This window comes from Bufo bufo, chromosome 5 (assembly GCF_905171765.1).
Source record: "Bufo bufo chromosome 5, aBufBuf1.1, whole genome shotgun sequence".
Lineage (NCBI taxonomy): Eukaryota > Metazoa > Chordata > Amphibia > Anura > Bufonidae > Bufo > Bufo bufo.
This window is the reverse complement of record NC_053393.1, coordinates 371,435,312-371,448,459: the sequence shown is the minus strand read 5'-3', so window position 1 is coordinate 371,448,459 and position 13,148 is coordinate 371,435,312.

Here is a 13,148-nt window from a genome sequence, read left to right as displayed (position 1 = left end):
GCCCATTCTTCAAAGAGGAGTGGTTGTTTCTGCGGTACACTCTGTTTTGGAGGGGAAGGTGTTAGAGGCCCAGGGGGGCGCCCCGGTCTCTTGCCCCTCAGAGAAATTGTTTGTACCGTTGAACCTACGTTTCGAATTATTAAAGGAACATCATAATTCGGCACTTGCTGGGCACCCGGGTAGTAAAGCAACCTTGGAGCTATTGTCTCGTCGTTTTTGGTGGCCAAGGTTGCGTCAGGATGTATTGGATTTTGTGTCTTCTTGTTCTACCTGTGCGCGCGCAAAAGTTTCACATACACGTCCTGCAGGGTCTCTATTACCACTCGTCATTCCCAATAGACCATGGACACATCTGTCAATGGATTTTATCACTGACTTACCGTTGTCTGCGGGTAAAACAGTTATTTTGGTAGTAGTGGACAGGTTTAGCAAAATGGTACACTTCATTGCGTTACCCGCACTACCTAATGCTAAGACTCTTGCTCAGGTATTCGTCAGTGAAATCGTGAAGCTTCACGGGGTCCCCTCTGATGTTGTTTCGGATCGGGGTACCCAGTTTATTTCTAAATTTTGGAAAGCTTTTTGTTCCCGTTTGGGGGTACACTTGTCCTTTTCCTCAGCTTTCCATCCTCAGTCGAATGGAAAGACTGAGCGTACCAACCAAAACCTGGAGACATATCTAAGATGTTTTGTGTCTGAAAACCAAGAGTTGTGGTCATCATATTTACCGTTAGCTGAGTTTGCCATAAATAATCGTCGTCAGGAATCCACTGGCAAGTCACCATTTCTTGGTGCATATGGTTTTCATCCCCAATTCTGTACTTTCAAAGAGGGGGGGGTCTTCTGGGGTTCCCGAAGAGGAACGGTTTTCGTCATCTCTTTCATCGGTATGGCAGAAGGTGCAAGCTAACTTGAAAAATATGGGAGGTAAATACAAATGCATGGCTGATAAGAGACGGTCGCCACGTCCGGACCTAGGAGTGAATGACTATGTATGGTTGTCTACTAGGAATATTAAATTGAAGGTTCCCTCTTGGAAACTGGGTCCTAGGTTTATTGGCCCTTACAAAATTGTAGCCATCATCAACCCCGTGGCTTTTCGCCTGGAGTTACCTCAGACTTTTAAAATTCATAATGTTTTTTAGAAGTCGTTACTCAAAAAATATGTTCCACCTCTAGAACCGTCACTGCTGCCACCCCCTCCTGTTGTCGTGGATGGTAATCTAGAATTTCAGATATCCAAAATTGTTAATTCTCGTCGGGTCCGCCGCTCTCTTCAATATCTGGTGCATTGGAGAGGTTACGGTCCCAAGGAAAGAATGTGGGTTCCTGCGTCTGAGGTAAACGCCGACAGGCTAGTTCGGGTTTTTCATGCCTCTCATCCTGAGAGACCTGGTCCTGAGTGTCCGGAGGCCCCTCGTAGAGAGGGGGGTACTGTCACGAGGGTATCGAGAACCACGCCTGACTCCGTTATACCCGGGGTCAGGAAGTCGCAGCGGTTGGCTGCACGCTCTATTTAATATAGGGCTGTTTTCCTTATGGTAGCTTTCTGGGTTTGCTTTGCAAACCCTTTTGGCTCACTCAGGGATCCGTAGCTCTTTCTCCTCAGTTGTTCCTTGTCCAGCACTCCCAATCCTCCTTATATTCCTCTCTCACACTTCTCTGGTTGCCAGAGATAGAACTTCCTGCCTGGACATCTATTCTGACCTTCTGGAGCTGTGTTGCTGCGTTCTCTGGTAGTTGGTCCAGAACGCTACCCTCCGGATCCCTGTTGGACCTTTGTGGTCTATTGTGATCGCCCACCTGGGTGTATGTGTTTGTCTGTTTTGTCTGTCCTCTCCCTGGTGTTTCCCTCTTAGTGATAGTGGTGCGGACTAGCGATCCCACCGGCCCGTTCACTATCTAGGGCTCATTTTAGGGAAAGCCAGGGTTTAGGCACGTGATTGCCGCACGGGTGAGGAACCCGTCTAGGGACGTCAGGGCAGTCAGGTGCCAGCCGCAAGGTGAGTTAGGGGTCACCACCTTTCCCTCTCCCTTGGGCAGGGCTTTCCCTTTTTTCCTCCCTGTGCGTGACGTAGGTCATTACAGACATCCACCTCCCTTTCCTGCTTTGCTTGCCTAACAATATTAAGGAAACGTCCTCTATCCCTGCTAGCGGTAGCACCAGGGAGACATCTCACAACACCATTTTCCTCAAACTTCACACCTCTTATGATGGAATCGCCCACCAACAGCTGCTTACTATCAGTCCTCACCTTCTCCTTTTTGTCTTTGGCTGCAGTCTTGCATACTTTAGGCATGGGAGATGATTGTTTCTCACCCACTGTGCTTGAGCCATCCTCCATGTTGCTCTTGCACTCTGAAAGTGCTGCAAATGAATTATGGAGAACCACAGACTGTGGGACATGTCTTCTATCAACAACTCTCAGTCTACCAGAACCTGCTGTAACCCATCTTCCATTTCTAGGGGGCCTCTGTGGCAGTGGCATTGCAACGTTCTCAGCCTGCGTTTGTTTAACGGTTAATTTACAAATCTCAGATTTCAAAAATGCAATTTCCTGCTGCATTATGGAGAGCTGTCTACAGATTAGACAGCATCCAAACCTCTGAAGAGTGGAACCTGAAATAAAAGCAATTCCTGCACAGAACCAGGTCTGCCATTTTAAAGAGGGGAAAGATTTTAAACAAACAAATCTTACTTTTTTAGATTGTATCCACCTCCAGATTACCTCCTGAGTATCTCCCAAATGCACTTGGTGAGGGCCTACAGGTGAGCAGACCGTATGAAACATTGGAGTGAGGGCCTACAGGTGAGCAGACCGTATGAAACATTGTACTGAGGGCATATATACTGTATGGAACAGGAGGAGGAGGAGGATGAGTAAACAAGATTCAAACATATATCCTTTTTTGGAGGTGAAAAGGGTGCATCTGAATCTTGCGGATTGAGTACATTGTAAAGCATACATTTAAATTGCATTCCTCATTAGCTCAGCGTTCCTCTGGTGGAGTGGAGAAGTCAGGGGCAATCCTGGCCTTGTTCATTTTTATCTGAGTCAACCTGTCAGCATTGCCAGTGGACAAGCGGATACGCTTATCTGTTATGATGCCACCAGCAGCACTATATACACGCTCAGACAAAACGCTGGCGGCAGGGCAGGCCAACACCTCCAAGGCGTAGAGCGCAAGTTCGTGCCACGTGTCCAGCTTGCACACCCAGTAGTTGTAAGGCACTGAGGGATCATTTAGGACGCTGACACGGTCTGCTATGTATTCCTTCACCATTTTCCAAAACTTTTCCCTCCTTGTACCACTAGGCCGCGCTTCAGGGTGAGGTTGCTGGCGGGGTGTGATGAAAGTGTCCCATGCCTTGGAGAATGTTGCCCTGCCTTTGTTGTAACTGCTGTGTGTTCCCATTTCTCCCTTCCCGATTTGCCTAAGGAAGTACGGACTCTGCTGCCAGCATTGTCAGATGGAAAATTCCGGAGCAATCTCTCAACAAGTACCTTCTGGTATTGCACCATTTTACTCGTCCTCTCCACCACAGGAATGAGAGATGAGATGAGTTTTCTTTGTAGCGGGGGTCGAGAACCCTGTTATCTAAAATGCGTAAAACGCGAGGGTCGCGGGTAAGGCAACCTAACATGAATTCAGCCATGTGTGCCAGAGTACCAATAGGCAAGATGTCGACATCAGGATGACTCTCCATCTCCTCTTCCTCCTCCTCCTTCTCTTCGGCCCATCCACGCTGAACAGATGGAACTAAAGTTCCATGGGTACTAGCCTCAGTAGCAGAGGCAACAGTCTCCATCTCCTCCTCCTCTTCACGGTCCAATTCGTGCTGAGAAGATGAACTGTGAGTGGTCTGGGTATCACCCTGTGAGATGTCCTTCCCCCAGTTCCCTGTCTGACACATTCAGAGTGTCAGAAAATATGGGTGGACAGCACTCCTAAGTAGTAATGTGTCGGGTGCTCGTCTCCAGGAGGGGTGGTAAAAAGCCCCCAGTATAGCAACTTGTAGAAATCCAGGAAAAATAAAAAAATGGAGACAGCACGTCCAAAAAGGGTGCAAAAAGTGGAGTTTAATCCGGATGCAACGTTTCGGCTATGTTAGCCTTTTTCAAGCATGCATATACATCCAAATGGTGGGGATTATATACCCACATACAAATACATGTGAGGGGGAGTGACCTGTGGTGCAATTAATTTTCATTGACATCAGCAGTTTGTGATAACATACCTTGTACCATGATGTGCATGTGAGGTTGGGCGGGTAGCCTGTAGTATTGGAGCCGTTCATCTCACCATGAGGGACGCCAACGGATGCAGGTGGAACGCATCTGCGTGTCAAAAGCGGGCTGCCGGAGTCGTCACTTCCGGTATCGAGCCCTCGTGGAACGCATTTGCGTTCCAAAGCGGCACATCCGGTCAGGTGATTTCCGGATGTGGGTGCCGATCATGTGTGGACCGCATTTGCGTTCCACCTGACTCTTCCGGTTGCGTGAGATACAGAATCAGTGGTGTGCTCTACAGTATAGCTATATTTGCGCACAGAGTAGGCATTGCGGCGCACAAAGTGGAGGGAATAATGGAGAAATAAAGATAGTTTTCCATGGCACTCAGTGCCGATCGTAGGCTCAAGTCCGCTCCAATACTGTATAGTGCGCATGCGCAATGTTGTAGAGTGCAATGTCTATGATGTGTCTAGAAGCAGGATACAGGGTGGGTGTATGCGTAATGGGATAAGCCTGTAAATGTGCATATTTTTGAGTATACCTGAGCATAAGCCTGTAAATGTGCATATTTTTGAGTATGCCTGAGCACAACTTATGTGCCCCGCTCATGCACAGTAATAAAATCCTGCGTGAGCCCCATCCACCTGCGAATTGAATTTAGATTGTGTCACGGGGCTCCATCCCTGTGTGACACTCACAAAATGTACAAACATCACCGGATACATTTCATTGGATACTATTGCATAATGAATGCGTATAGTCAGATACTGTGATCTGATATGACATGGCGTGTGCATAATTCTGTATAATGAGGCAATATCTGTAAAACTACATATTTTATGGGTTTCTTACCCTACCCACGTATAATGGTGAAGTGAAATAAGGGGGGTGAGCATGTGTAGAGTCCAAAAGTCCCAATGTAAGTGTATCAGGAAAAGAACCTGAAAGATAAAAACAAAAGTTAAGCGCAGAGAAATCCGATGGTGCTTATACACCTAAGAAAATTAAATACATGTTATTTAAAGGAAGGGGGTTATGGCAAAGTCAATGTTCATGCCCCTCGGTGTTAAAGTGTCCAACTTATCTATCCACTTGAGTTCACACTTTTTCAAGAGTTTTTCTCGGTCGCCACCTCTTCTTTGCCTTGATATGTGGTCTATGATGTGGAAACGTAATTGGCTGATATTGTGTTTGGCCTCCACGAAATGCCTTGGAACTGGTTGTTCCACATTCTTTTTCCTGATGGTGGATTTATGCTTCGTAATCCGTTCCCTGCATTCCATAGTGGTTTCTCCTACATAGAGGAGACCACATGGACACTGTAGGGTGTAAATGACATATGACGACTGACAGGTTAGAAAGTGTCTGATATCATATTGTTTGCCTGTTCTGGGGTGAGAGAAGTGTGGGCCTTTTATCATGGCATTGCAGTTGCTGCAATGGAGACATGGGTAGCAACCCTTCTTCTGGGGTGCCAAGAAGGTCTGCGTCAGACCCCCTAAGGGACCTATATCTGATTTAATAAGGAAATCTTTTAGGTTTTTTGGTCTCTTAAAAGCCATGATCGGAGGATCCTTCAACGTGTCTAAATCTGGATGGCCTCTACGAATGATGTCCCAATTTTCACGTATAATCTGTCCGATCTTGTTGCTATGGTGCCCATATGTGCTGACGAAGGGTATTCTGGATATGTCTTTCTTGCGGGTGCTGGTTAGTAGCTGTTCTCTCGGGATTTTTGAAATGTCCTTTTCATGTTCATTCAACAGCGGAGCCGGATATCCTCTAGCAAGAAATTTGTTCTTCATGTCCTCCATTCTGTGTGTGCAGAGTGTTTCCTCACCGACTATCCGTCTTACTCTCATGAGTTGCGATCGAGGTAATGTGTTCACCATACTTCTCGGGTGGTGACTCTCAAATCGCAATAGATTGTTTCTATCCGTTTTACAGGCTACATTTACAGGCTTATCCCATTACGCATACACCCACCCTGTATCCTGCTTCTAGACACATCATAGACATTGCACTCTACAACATTGCGCATGCGCACTATACAGTATTGGAGTGGACTTGAGCCTACGATCGGCACTGAGTGCCATGGAAAACTATCTTTATTTCTCCATTATTCCCTCCACTTTGTGCGCCGCAATGCCTACTCTGTGCGCAAATATAGCTATACTGTAGAGCACACCACTGATTCTGTATCTCACGCAACCGGAAGAGTCAGGTGGAACGCAAATGCGGTCCACACATGATCGGCACCCACATCCGGAAATCACCTGACCGGATGTGCCGCTTTGGAACGCAAATGCGTTCCACGAGGGCTCGATACCGGAAGTGACGACTCCGGCAGCCCGCTTTTGACACGCAGATGCGTTCCACCTGCATCAAACTTCCGTTGGCGTCCCTCATGGTGAGATGAACGGCTCCAATACTACAGGCTACCCGCCCCAACCTCACATGCACATCATGGTACAAGGTATGTTATCACAAACTGCTGATGTCAATGAAAATTAATTGCACCACAGGTCACTCCCCCTCACATGTATTTGTATGTGGGTATATAATCCCCACCATTTGGATGTATATGCATGCTTGAAAAAGGCTAACATAGCCGAAACGTTGCATCCAGATTAAACTCCACTTTTTGCACCCTTTTTGGACGTGCTGTCTCCATTTTTTTTTTTTCCTGGATTTCTACATTCAGAGTGTCGTCCTTAATTGTGAGCAGCGATCTTTTGAGTAGACACAGCAGTGGGATGGTTACGCTGATAATAGCATTATCGCCACTAACCATCTGTGTGGATTCATAAAAGATTTTTAAAACCTCACACAGGTCTGACATCAATGCCCACTCCTCACTTGTGAATAGTGGCAGTTGACTTGAAAGGCGACAACCATGTTGCAGCTGGTATTCCATAACTGCCCTCTGCTGCTCACAAAGCCTGGCCAACATATAGAACGTAGAGTTCCAGTGCGTGCTCACGTCGCACAACAGTCGGTGAGCTGGAAGCCGCAAGCGCTGCTGCAGCGTTGACAGGCCGGCTGAAGCTGTGGACGACTTGCGGAAATGGGCACACATGCGGTGCGCCTTCACTAGTAGCTCTGGCAAATTGGGGTATGTTTTGATAAACCGCTGAACCACTAAGTTTATGACATGGGCTAGGCATGGGATGTGTGTCAGGTTGCCGAGCGCCAAAGCCGCCACCAAGTTACGGCCATTGTCAGACACAACCATGCCTGGTTGTAGGTTGAGTGGTGAGAGCCACAGCTCGGTCTGATCCCTTATCAGCACGGCCTGTTGACACCTCCCCACAGCAGTGTTACACTGCTTCCATCTACCAACTGATGGCTGACTGCTGCTGGAGGTGGAAGTGGAGAAAGATGAGGCAGAAGAGGAGGAGAAGTGGTGGTTGGAGCCAGTAACATAGCTGCTTGCGGAGACCCTGATGGACGTAGGGCCCGCAATCCTGGGCGTGGGTAGCACCTGTGCCATCCCAGGGTACGACTCACTCCCGGTCTCCACCACATTCACCCAGTGTGCGGTCAGGGAGCGTCCCTGGCCACCAGCACTTGTCCATGTGTCCGTGGTTAAGTGGACCTTCCCAATAACTGCGTTTGTCAGGGCACGGGTGATGTTCTGGGACACATGCTGGTGTAAGGCGGGCACGGCACACCGTGAAAAATAGTGGCGGCTGGGGAGTGCGTACCGAGGGACCGCGGCCGACATCAGGCTGCGGAAGGCCTCAGTGTCCACAAGCCTATATGGCAACATTTCAAGGACCAGTAATTTTGAAAGTTTGCAATTAAGTGCTATGGCCTGTGGGTGGGTGAGTGGGTATTTGCGCTTGCGTTCAAATGACTGTGGTATGGACATTTGGATGCTGCACTGGGACAGGGAAGTGGATGTTGTTGCTGCTGGTTCATTTGAAGGTCCAGGTGCAGCAAAGCGAGAGGCACCCGGGCCTGCGTCTTGGACAGGGGATTGGACAGCACGTAACACAGGGGAAAAGGAGGCAGTGGTGTGACCCGCAGACCCAGATTGTGGACCCAGGCGTTCGTTCCACTTAGTAGGGTGCTTGGATGCCATGTGGCGGATCATGCTGGTGGTGGTGAGGTTGCTAGTGTTCATGCCTCGGCTCATTTTGGTACCGCACAGGTTGCAAACTACCACTCTTTTGTCCTCTGCACTTTCCTCAAAAAAGCGCCATATTGCGGAACACCTACCCCTTGCTAAGGTTGATTTACGCATGGGGGTGATCGGTATAACGGTTGCAGGCCTGTTTGGTGTGGGCCGACTTCTCCCTTTTGCAGCCCCACTGCCTCTTTCAGCCTGTTGCGGTGCTGTGGATCCCTCCCCCTCTGTACTGCTGTCCTCGCTCGGCTTTTCACCTTCCCATGTTGGGTCAATGACCTCATCATCCAACACCTCCTCTTCCACTTCCTCACTCTGACCATCCTCCTGTCTTGACCTAACCACAACCTCAGTGATTGACAACTGTGTCTCATCGTCATCCACATCGTGAACTAATGATTGACGTTCACCACCGTCATCTCATCTTCTTAAGTCTGTGAAGGCTCAAGAGGTTGGGAATCAGGGCACAATATCTCAGGTCCCTCTTCAAGCATGCTGGCCGCGAGGGCCAAATCTAATAGTGGAGCTGAAAAGAGCTCCTGGGAATATCCGAGTGTGGGATCGTTTCCCAGGCCTCTCCATGGTGGGAGAAAGGATGATCTGAGCGAGGAGTTGGCTGACCAGACTCTTGGCTACAGAGACTGGACTTGGTGGAATAGAGGGTGGTGCTTAGCCGACTGGAAGCATTATCGTCAGCAAGCCAACCGACCAACTGTTCGCACTGGTCTGACTTGGACAGTGTTGTCGTGCGCCGCCTAGCTAAGTTGGACATGAAGCTGGGTACGGTTTTATTACTTGTTTATTTTGGTGCACTGGCAGCAGGCATAGTTTCATTGCGCCCAGTGCCACGACCTCTGCCTGAACCATAAGCATAACGCCCACTTCCCCGTCCCTTAGTGCTGGCCTTCTTCATATTTATGGATTTTTTACTGGTTGTGACGCAGTTTTTTTTACTGTCCACAAAAGACCGTTTTCAGATACAGGGCAGTATATGACACAGAACAGCACAGATTTTGGACAGTATTTTAGCCACAGATTATTGTAATCTGCAGTACAGATTTTTTATGATGTTGTTTATATTTATGACTATATTATTCCCAATATATGGGCCTGAAGCGCACAGACGGTACAGAAATGCAATGCACTGTGATTAACACTTTAAACCGCAGACAAGAAAACTGGGTGCTGATTTAGTGAAATGTGTATATATACTGATTTTCAATTTCTCCACATATATGGGCCTGAAGCACTCAGACGGTATAGAAATGCGCTGCGATAAACGGTTTCTAGCGCAGACAAGAATACTGTGTGCAGATTCTGTGGAATTTGTATATATATTGATTTTCACTTTTCCCAATGTATGGGATTGAAGCACTCAGACGGTATAGAAATGCAATGCGCTGCGATAAACGGTTTCTACCGCAGACAACAAAACTGTGTGCAGATTCATTGAAATTTGTATATATATTGATTTTCACTATATCCCAATATATGGCCCTGAAGTGCACAGACGGTATTCTAATGCAGAGCACTGAGATTAATGGGTTAAACAGCTGACAGCAAAAATGTGGTCAGATTCTGGGACAAAAAAATATTATTTTCACTGATATTTTTCCTATTATGCCCCTGATACACAGAAGTTATTGCACAGATGTCAGAAGTCACTGCAGACACCTTCCATTAAGATAGCCAATGAAGCGATTTTCTTTGTAAATAAAAAAAAAAAAAAGTGCAAATCTGCACTTTAAATTGCTGCCAACACACATAGTAGTCCTTAAAATAACTTTTGGGTCTTTAAAACGTCTTGAGAAAGAGTAATTTGCGATCACAATCTCCCTACACTGTCTGTCCCTTCCTAACAGTAGCTCTCCCTGACTCGCAATGAGCCGAACCCGCGTGACTGGGTGCTATATAGCACCCGATGACGTGTTCCGGCCAGCCAATGACTGTAATGCCAGTAGAAAACATGGCTAATAGTATTACAGTGATGGCAATACTTACCAGCATGTTTATTGGCTGCATAGAAGGTGCCAAACGTGCGGGCAGGAGACTCGAGCATGGCGCTCGAGCACATGTGATACTCGTCCGAGCGCTCGGATCTGCCGAGAATAGCGATACTCGCTAGCATGCTCGCTCATCACTAGAAATGAGTAATGGTGCTGCTGCTCTCCTATTTTTTGGAGTGAATTCGGAAATATAAAGAGCTCCAAAGAAAGCTAATAGGAAAGCTGCTTTAAACAAAGAAGTTTTGTATTTGGTCATACATATAAAAGGTAAGTATAGAACAAATTTTTTCAAATATTCTATAGAGAGTGGATGAGTTTTTGGCAAACTGGTTCCCGTTTTTACTGATCCTTTTATGGTCTGTTTCAGAAGAATGTTGGAAGAAAGGGGGGGACACTCAAAATCCTCTGAAAATAGGAAATACCCATCAACAGCTTCTTAATATACTGTCCTCTTCTTCCCATTTTCAACAGATCATAAATGTAATGTATCGCTGGGGGAATCTCACCATCCATATAACTATAGTCATAATACAAACAAAATTTTTTCCATTTGTTCCAAGCCGCTGAATAAGAGGCCCATGTATTAGTGGCAACTGCCTTACTGACTAGCATATTGATGATTGACCAATCAATTTTAATAGGCATTCTGGGCAAGGGATTCCTTTCCTCACCTCTTCCGGCGCCAGGAGTCAGAATTTTTTAAAATTCTGTCGGGACTGAGAATCGGCGGTTTCGTTAGATTTACCTGTAACATATTGGGCCATAACCCACATGTTATTATTCAAACATATGACAATTTGTCTTAACAGCTTGATGACAGCCTCAGACTTAGCAGATAAGCAGTTTTATGCAAACACCACTCCTCTATTATCTGAAAAGAACAAAATACGCCTGTTTCTGAGTTGTTTGTTCCAAATAGTTAAAGCGACCAATACCGGAAATAATTCTAAGAAATTAATATTTTTTATAATATTCTTTGAAAACCAATCAGACAGCCATGTTTCTGCTGACCATTGGTTACCAAACAACACTCCGTATCCAATTGATGCTGCTGCGTCTGTGTATAAATGTAATGACAAATTCTTCTTGCCAGATAGATCTACCATTAAAATTCTCAAGGAATTGCAATCAAATTTTTATATCATCCTTTAAGATTTTGTTTAGGCGAATATGATCTTGCGGTTTCTTTTTCCCAGCTGTGGCAGCATAAAGTCTTTTAGAAAAAATAAAAAATTCGACCTATCGGGATAACCCTAGTAATAAAGTTGAGGGAACCCAATGCAGATTGAATATTTTTTAAAGTACACTTCTTACTTCGTAGCAGATTCATTAATGACCTTTTTGTAGATGCAATTTTTTCCGATGGGATCCTAAACTCCATATTCATGGTATCTATTTTGATTCCAAGAAATTTGATAGACTGTTTTTTCCTCGCTAAAGGGAGGTTGAAATATTTGGCTATATTTTTTAAAGTATTTAATAAATTTATACAGTCTTCGGAATCGACCGAACCAATGAATAAAAAGTAATCGAGCTAATGCAAGGTATATCCTCCATTATAATGATACTCTACCATCCATTGGATGAACGTTGAAAAAGTTTCAAAATAATGGCATGATAAAGAGAAACCCATTGGTAACACTTATCATAATAATATAGCCCATCGAATTGGAAGCCTAGAGAATTGTATCCGGATGGGTGTATTGGTAACAACCGAAATTCTGATTTAATATCCGTTTTAGCTAATAAAGCGTTTCTACCAGCTTTTCTTAATAAAGACAAAGCCTGGTCAAACAATGTATAATGGACCGTAGCAGAATATTTATTAATCATATCGTTAAGTGAATCGCCTTCTGCATAAGATAAATTATGAATCAATCTATAGCTATTAGGTTCCTTTTTGGGCACTAATCCTAATGGAGAAATTCTGAAGTTGGTAAATGGAGGTGAAGAAAATGGCCCCGCAACTCGGTGTTCTGAAATCTCTTTATTTATCTTATCTAAACTCCTTTTTTGTTGAACTGAACAGATTTAAAATTATTAGAAAAATAACAACCCTGCCCAGTAAAGGCAGGTACATAAAATCCATAAGTAAATCCATTAATTAACAATTCCGCCTTCTGTTTGTCTGGATACATTTTTATACTGGAGATTAGCCTTGATATGTTCAACGGCGTCACCTCCCCTATTTGATTCTTTATTGATAATTTGTTTCTTGAAGCACTTATTTGCTGGATGGTTTCCAGAACAAAAAGTGCATTTGTGTCTGTATTTGCATGTGGACTGCCATTTACAAGTGGCTTCATTAAACGCAAAGCAATCTCCTTTTTTTGGGGTTTGCTGATGAAAATTATGATTCCTTTGCGGGAGCATGAGATTGATCCAAAGCCCAAAATCTTTTTGACCCCAATTTTCATTTGTTGTAGACGGCTTATTTTTGTTGGAAGGATTCATCATACGAATACCAAGAAGATCCCCCAAAATTTCTATATGCCTCTAAAATGGCATCTAAGTGATGGAATAAGCCACTGCAATGTTGGGGAAATTTTTCGCCCATCACTGCAGAGTAGATACAAAAACCCTGAAGCCAATTAAAAAAGGATTTTTGTGGATTCTTTTTCTTTTCATCCTCATCTTTTTTATTTTCAGGTTTGTTTGACGGTAACAGGGATAATAAATCTACAAATTTCCTGTGCCAGAACTTTTCTTTCGTAGATTTGGTCAAATGGAAACCTAATGGTGATATTTGACAAGGGATAGATTCTACGTAAGCGC